The sequence below is a fragment of the Mirounga leonina genome, unplaced genomic scaffold (genome assembly GCF_011800145.1).
Source record: "Mirounga leonina isolate KUSES-001 unplaced genomic scaffold, KU_Mleo_1.0 Mir_114, whole genome shotgun sequence".
Taxonomy (NCBI): domain Eukaryota; kingdom Metazoa; phylum Chordata; class Mammalia; order Carnivora; family Phocidae; genus Mirounga; species Mirounga leonina.
In genome coordinates, this window is record NW_023270265.1 from 7,289,142 (window position 1) to 7,297,586 (window position 8,445).

Below are 8,445 nucleotides of genomic sequence, written 5' to 3' on the forward strand. Positions count from 1 at the left end.
CGGCTCAGGTCATGATCCTGGAGTCCCGGGATCGAGTCCCGCATCCAGCTCCCTGCTCGGCGAGGAGTCTGCTTCTCCCTCTGACCCTCCTCCCTCTCATGCTCTCTGTCTCTCACTCTCTCTCTCAAATAAATAAATAAAATCTTAAAAAAAAAATCTTTTTCTTTCAAAATAATTTTAGACTTAGGAAAATAATACAGCAAGTTCCTGTATAGGCTTTACCAGCTTCCCCAAATACTAACATCTTGAATGACTACAGAAGAATTAGCAAAGCCAGGAAATTAACAGTAATGTAATAGAATTAAAGAATTTACAGTTTACTCAGATGTTGCCAATTGTCCCCCTACTGTTCTCGTTCTGGTCTAGAATGCCATCCAAGATCCCACAGTGCATTTAGTTGTCATGTGTCTTTGGGCTCCTTTAATCTAGAACAGCTGCTTTTTGTGTGTGTCTCAGAACTTTGAGGGTTTATCTTAAGAGTCCAGGTCAGTTATTTTTTCCTGTATAACCTTGACATTTTTTAAGAGTATTGGCCAATTGTTTTTTTTTTTTTTAAGATTTTATTTATTTATTTGAGAGAGAGAGAGAAGGAGAGACAGTGAGAGAGCACAAGCAGGGAGGAGAGGGAGAAGCAGGCTTCCCACAGAGCAAGGAGCCTGATGCAGGGCTTGATCCCAGGACACTGGGATCATGACATGAGCCGAAGGCAGACGCCCAATGGACTGAGCCACCCAGGTGCCCCTGGCCAATTGTTTTATAGAACGTTTTTCACCTTGGGTCTGTCTGATGTTTTCTCATGCTGAGCCTTGAGGTTATGCGTTTTTGGTGAGAGTCCCACAGAAGTGATGTCGTGTCCTTCCCAGTGCATCGGATCAGGAGGCACATGTGATATTGTCGTGTCTCATTACTAGTCATGTTAATTTGGAAGGCTGATGAGGTAAAGGTGATGTCTGCCAAGTTTCTTTCTCCACTCTAAGTTATTGCATTTTGTTTTGTAATTAACAAGTATCTTATGGGGAGATACTCTGAGACTATACAGTTCTCCTATTTAACATCATACTTTCAACCTACTAAATTTAGCATTCATTGCTGATTCTTTTTTTTTTTTTTTTAAGATTTTATTTATTTGACAGAGAGAGAGACAGCAAGAACAGGAACACAAGCAGGGGGAGTGGGAGAGGGAGAAGCAGGCTTCCTGCAGAGCAGGGAGCCCGATGTGGGACTCGATCCCCGGACCCTGGGATCATGACCTGAGCTGAAGGCAGATGCTTAACGACTGAGCCACCCAGGTGCCCTCATTGCTGATTCTTATCTGCAATATTTATTACCATTGGCTTTCCAAAGGTGATTTTCTATCTCCATAATTCCTTCTGCATTGATTAGTTGAAATTCAATTGGAAGGAAGAGTGGTCCCTTCTCTCCCATTTATGTATTTATTCAATTATTTCAGGGTGGACTCATGGATATTTATTTTATTCTCTGGGTTATAATCCATTACTAACATTATTTGTTTTGTTGCTCAAATTGTCCAAGATATGGCCACTAGGAGCATCTTCAAGTTGGCTCCTGTGTCCTTTTGAAATACTCCCATTCTATCCTGAGCACTTCCTTACTTCCTGAAAACCACAAGATGTTTCGGGCTCATCTCATATTCCCATTGCTCTCATCCTGGACTCAGTCATTTCTCCAAGGAACCTGGCTCCTTGTCTTGGAGAATGGTATTTAGAAACCAGGATTTTGGTGCTGGGTGCGCTCCTTGCTACCAGGGTGTAATTGCTTCTAGGCCTCTCAGCTGACAAACTAAAGAATATAAAATAAAGAACAGTTCTGAAGCTATTTTATGGGTATTCTCGGATTGAGAAAATAAGTAAATGTATTTAATGGGAGCTAGGTTCCTCACTGTCAAAGGAAGGAATTGCAAATAAGGAAAGGGGGAAGGGCAAAATGGGCCCTGCTGTGCTCGATCAGAATTGGAAATATCAGCCTCAACCCATGGCTTTGTATACAAAGGCAGATTGATAGATGCAGAAATAAATATGATCTAGCACTTCCACTCCCAGGTGTATACCAAATGGAAACACATGGTCACAAAAAGACATGGACAGGAATAGAGACCTTCACCGTCACCACAGTCCCGAAGCAGAAAACTACCCAAATCCCCATCGACAGCTGACTAGATCATCAACAGATCTACCCCTGCATGCAACAACATGGGTGAATCTTAGAAAAATACAATTCATGAAAGAAGTTTTCACGAAAAAATTCTGTATGGTTCACTTTACACAAAGTACGAGAACAGGCAAAATTAACCCATGCTTCGAGAACTCGGTGTTGAGTCCCTTCGTGTGTGCCCTGGTTGGCAGGTGACTGCAAAGAAATGAGGGGCCCCTCAAGGGCCCATAATGTTGTGCAGTGCGATCTGGGCACTGATCACATGGGTGTGTTCCAGTCTCAGAATGACCATATGTATACTTCAATGAAGTTTGGGGGGGCTCCTGGGTGGCGCAGTTGGTTGAGCGGCGGAGGTGGACTCTTGATTTCAGCTCAGGTGGTGATCTCAGGGTCATAAGATGGAGCCTTGCATCCGGCTTCACACTGAGCACAGAGTCGGCTTAAGATTCTCTCCCTCTGCCCTTCCTGCTCGTGCTCTATCTCTCTATTAAAAAAAAACAAAAAAACTTAAAATAAAAAAAGTTTAAAAAAATCTTCATGTTGTCTCCATTTCAGCTCAGCTGCTGGAGCAACCCCCATTAACCAGAGTAAGAGCAATCTCTAAACTTCAGGCATTAAAGGGATGCCTGGGTGGCTCAGTCATTTAACCGCCTGCTTTTGGCTCAGGTCATGATCCCAGGATCCTGGCATCGAGTCCCGCATCGGGCTCCTTGGGGAGCCTGCTTCTCCCTCTGCCTGCTGCTCCCCCTGCTTGTATTCTCTCTCTGACAAATAAATAAATACATAAAACCTTTAAAAAAAAAAGTTTAATTCTTTCTCTTAATCCTAGTTGAGAAAGCCTGTGGGCAGTAATTGAAAGATCACGCAAATTGGTATGGACCTTTATCAACTCTCCTCTGGCAAACCCCCCACCTGCATGCTGCTGTCTAGACTTCACACGTGTTTGATGCTAGTCTTCTAGGGCTAGGACCCTTGATCCAGCCCCAGCTGGGGCTACAGAGTGGGAAGGGATTATTGTAGGCACACCCGACTAGAAGGGTGGGGAGGTATAGGGAAAGGAAGTGACTTGCCCAAGGCTACCCCATGCTGGAAAGGGCCAGATTACATCAGTAAAGGTCAATGTCAGTTACTGATCTTTCAGTTGTCTTCTAGGTGTTCTCAAGGAGGATTAGGGAAAGAACTAAACTCTAATACCTCAGGCTACCTTTTTTTTTTAAAGATTTTATTTATTTATTTGACAGAGAGAGACACGGCGAGAGAGGGAACACAAGCAGGGGGAGAGAAAGAAGCAGGCTTCCCGCAGAGCAGGGACCCCGATGTGGGGCTCGATCCAAGGACCCTGGGATCGTGACCTGGGCCAAAGGCAGATGCTTAATGACTGAGCCACCCAGGCGCCCCCAGGCTACTTTTGTAATGAATTGTGATGAGCAGGGCTTCTGTCCTATGCATTATTAAAAGATACATTCTTGGGGCGCCAAGAGAGAGCTCTGTCAAATAAATAAATATCTTAAAAAAAAAAGATACATTCTTTTTTTTCTTTCACATTCTTTGTGACCATGTGTTTCCATTTGGTATACAGCTGGGAGTGGAAGTGCTAGATCATATTTATTTCTGCATCTATCAATCTGCCTTTAAAAAAAAAAAGGTGAAATGGTGTCTCTCAAACAGGTATAACACAAACATGTGTTAAAGATTTTATTTCACTGATTCAATAAGGGAATAAGGCCGATTATAATTGGCTCAAAGGAGAAGTTTTAAAAGCACAAGTGTATAGTGCCCCTGGGTGACTCAGTCGTTAAGCATCTGCCTTTGGCTTAGATCATGATCCCAGGGTCCTGGGATCGAGCCCCGCATCGGGCTCCCTGCTCCGTGGGAAGCCTGCTTCTCCCTCTCCCACTCCCCCTGCTTGCATTCCCTCTCTCGCTGTGTCTCTCTCTGTCAAATAAATAAATAAAATCTTTAAAATAAATAAATAAATAAATAAATAAATAAAATAAAAAGCACAACTGTATAGAAGTAAAGGAATAGTGAAACAAATGAATGATGGAAAGCAAAACCAGCTTTTTCCAGAGTGGGAACTTCTACTCGTCAGGACAAAATGTGAATGTCTAGGGACAAGAAATATTTTTCATCGCTATCAGTTACCTCCTTTTTATAGGACTGCAAAACAGCTCCCATGGAACCAAAACCAAAATGCAGAACGAGGTGCTACAGGCAATGCACAGTTTTCCACTGAAAGAAAATTTCCTACGGTTTCCTCCCCTTTTGGTCAAAAACAATTTCATCTCTTCCCACGCAACTCATCGACAGTATCGTATCAAATGGATCTAATTATTTCTGGCACCTCTTTTTATAAGGTGAACTAACAAATCTCTCGTGATTTTCCTTGGGCTTTCTGGGAGATCTCAAAGATCCTTAACAATTTTACTTTGTTTTACGTTTAGGATTGATTTGAGGAAGGCAAGGACCCAAAGTTGTCAGGAGATTTGAACACATAAGGTGGGATCATGGGTGTCTGAGAAATAATACTTGTCTACCTACTTGAAAGTGACACTAAAGAAAATGATATGACTGTAAAGATATGATATGACTTTAGCTCTCTCCTAAGCAAGAAACCTGGTTTTCTTAAACAATTAAAGACATAATAAAATCAACGTAAAAGTCAGATATTCTGGTAAAACTTGGAGTCTTTGCTTTCTAGGCAGTTCACAGGGGAAAAAGAATAACCCTCCATATTATGGGTAACAATAAAACAGGAAACCAAGAAAATGGGGCCATCAACATTAAGAAATTTTTCTAATATTTTAAACACATTTTCCTAGTGTCTCAGACCCAGGCGTTATAAACCAAGGCAAACAAAATTCATTGTGTTTCATTTTTTTTCATTATGCTCTTTCATATTTTACAATAAACTGACTCTTTAGGATTGATCTCAGAGGACCCATGAGGTCAGAACTAATTTTGTAACACAGCTAAGATGCTATTAACTTGCAACACATTCATTTTTGCTATTTTCAAATGAATTACTAAATAAGCATTAAAATTTTTTTCGGTTTCAATTTTGAAGACAGTAAATATCACTAGTTATAACCCACAAATAAAGCTGTTTGGTGTCCTCAATATGCTTGAAGAATTTAAGGGAGTTTCACCAAACAAACAAACCAAAAACAAACAAACAAACCCCCCCCCACCACCACCAATGTGAATCCTGCTGCTTTAGGAAAAAACTACTCTTTTCCTGGTAAAACAGAAGCACACACAGTTGAGTTTCTGTGTAACTATTGTTCTTAGCATAGTGTCAATCATGCGTAGTGATTATAACTTTTAAGCAAAGCAGCTTCTGTTTTGCAGAGAAAACCAGAGATTGGAATACTCATGAAGGTCCACTGTCCCCCATTAGCATTTTAGCAGACAAACAGAATTCACGAGTACACAAACACAACTCTCTGCCGCCATGTGCATCCCCTATAGTACAGCTTCTCCAAGTGGCAAAAATGAATACATTCATTAAAAGACCCAAAGATACAGGCTATCTGTAGCATATAAAAAAAGAAGCAAAAGTATATAAACTTAAATTATGCTTAGTATGCGTGTCTCAGTGTCCCATTTTGCTTAGAAATAATCTATATACCCAGTGAATATACACTAATCAAATCAATCAGTCCAAGGTTTTAAGTTACCTAAATATTCTAGAAATTATTTTCAAGCCATAAACTACAAAACATAACTTGAAAAATAAAATTCATTAGCATAACAATACAATTTTGTTAAACACGGATTTGCATTTACAAATTTAAACATATAAGATCTGCTAGCTTATTTGATGAGTAAATGTGTTGTCAGTTTAGGAAAAAACACACACAAGTAGAATACAAATGTATGCTCCTGTATACATTTCAAGAGTTACTTTATTCATGTATAAGCAAATAAACATGCATACATTCTGTTTCATTACAAATATTAGCATGTTTGTACACTTTATTTATCTCCACTTATTTTTTAGAGATCTTCTATTTCAGCACATGAAAGAACTTCTTTTTCTTTTACAGCTGCATAAGATTTTATTATCTCCTATCACAAATAATGCTGCAGTGAAAAATCTTGTCCATGCGTTATTTGCATGCATCAGAATAGATCTGTATTTCTGGTTCAGAGGCTATATGCATTTGCCATTTTGTTTGATAATGCCAAACTGACATACAGAGGTGACTCTGGCATACACTCTCATCAGCAGCGTGTAAAAATGCCTTTTTCCTCACACACGCTCCAACAAGTATGTTATAAAACTCTTAGATAGCCTCCTCAACATGATAGATGGGAAACTGTTTTCTGAGGATAATTTGAATTTGAATTTCTTTTATTATGAGTGAGGTTGAGTATCTTTTAAAATATCCAGAACCGCAGTGCCTGGGTGACTCAGTTGGCTGAACATCCAACTCTTGATTTTGGCTCAGGTCATGATCTCAGGGTCCTGAGATCGAGCCCCACGTCTGGCTCCAAGCTCAGGGCAGAGTCTGCTTGTCCCTTTCCCTCTGTTCCTCCACCAACTCACATGCGTGCTCTCTCTCTTAAATAAATAAATAAAATCTCAAAAAAAAAAAAAAAATCCAGAACTATTTGTATTTCCTTTTCTGTGACCTAGATTTTCATATCATTTACTCCTTTTTCTCTTGTCTTGTAAAGCTTTTCCTTATTGAATTGTGGGAGTTCTTTACATATTATGTCTTCAGCATATATCAAACTCTGCTATATACTTAGATCTGTTTCTGGATTTCCTACTCTGTTTATCTGATATGTTGGTATATTCATGAGCCTGCTTTTCATTACTGAAGCTTTGTAATGTGCTGTAATATCTGATAGGGATAGTTCCTCTTTGTCTTCTAGATTTTCCCCCTGATTCTTCTTGATTCCATTTTTCTATAGGAACTTTAGAATCAGCTCATCTGATTATAAAAAGTTCCCATTTGTGTTTCCTTTGTAGCTTGTTTAATTTATAGAGTAACTGGGGCGCCTGAGTGGCTCAGTCGTTAATTTATAGAGTAACTTAGGGAAAATCGACATCTCCCTGATCTTGATTCTTTCGACTCAAGAACATAGAACGTTGGGGCGCCTGGGTGGCTCAGTTGGTTGGGCGACTGCCTTCGGCTTAGGTCATGATCCTGGAGTCCCTGGATCGAGTCCCGCATCGGGTTCCCTGCTCGGCGGGGAGTCTGCTTCTCCCTCTGACCCTCCCCCCCTCATGTTCTCTCTCTCTCAAATAAATAAATAAAATCTTTAAAAAAAAAAAAAAAAGAACATAGAACGTCTTTCCATTTGTTCCAGTCTTCTTTTGTGTCCCCCAATAGCATTCCCAAGTGTTCTTCATGGAAATTGTTATCAGTTAGCTTTCGCTGTATAATAAACCATCCCCACACTTAATGGTTTTAAACATTAGCCATTCTTGAGCTCCTGATTCTGCAGGTTACCAATTTGGGCTGGGCTCGGCTGTGTGGTTCTTCTGCTGGTCTCTGCTGAGCTCAGGTGGGCTCACTTATGAACCTATGACGAGCTGTGGGACAGTGGGCACTCCCAGGTTATGATGGCCTTGTTGTTTGGGAGGATCAGAATGGCTTGGGACTCTATGGGGTATCTCACCCTCCAGAAGGTCAGTTTGGGTTTTCTACATGATGTCTCAAGTACATTGAGATTTTGGATTAGCTCTTTGAAATTATATGCAAAGTTGCATGCACATGTATGGGTGGGAATGTGTGTGTACTCAGGGCACAGTTCGATGCTTTTATCAAATCCTAAAAGGGGTCCATGATCCAAAGCTGTGATCTCCCCTGCTGCAGAATCGAGATAAAGGTTTTTGTTCTCCCTTCTCAATAGCAGGAAGCATCCTCCAACCTTGGGTTCATCTAGAGCAAAGAGGGACATGCAGCAGGTGCCAGAGACCAGGGTGCAGAGGCCCAGACCTACTAACCCCCTTCAGCAAACATTTCCTGTGAGGGAGCCCTGTCATCACCCTCATTTTACAAATGGGATTGAGAAGGGATAAGAAACCTGCCCAAGGTCACCCTGGACTCCAGAGCCTGCTCTCGACTGTGGATGTGTTCCAACACTATGGAAGGGCACCTTACTAAGGGGGTCACAGCCAGCTTGTGCCCTGAAGTTACACAGGCCTTAGACACTCTTTAAATCCTACTGACATTGAGAATTTTGCACCCCAAATCTGAAAACCACTGAACTAAGAAGAAACAGGAAGGAAGGAAGGAAAGAAGGAAGGAAGGAAGG

The 8,445-nt window shown here is 41.0% G+C and overlaps 1 long non-coding RNA gene across 2 annotated transcripts in view; it reads right to left on the minus strand.

The window, feature by feature from the left end:
• Positions 1-2,625: 2,625 nt before the first annotated feature.
• The window catches only part of LOC118022237, a 10,858-nt gene continuing 5,038 nt past the window's right edge, over positions 2,626-8,445 (minus strand). For both annotated transcript variants that reach the window (XR_004682429.1, XR_004682430.1), the window contains exon 3: positions 2,626-2,656. This is a non-coding gene — a long non-coding RNA (uncharacterized LOC118022237). The remainder of the gene's footprint in view (positions 2,657-8,445) is intronic.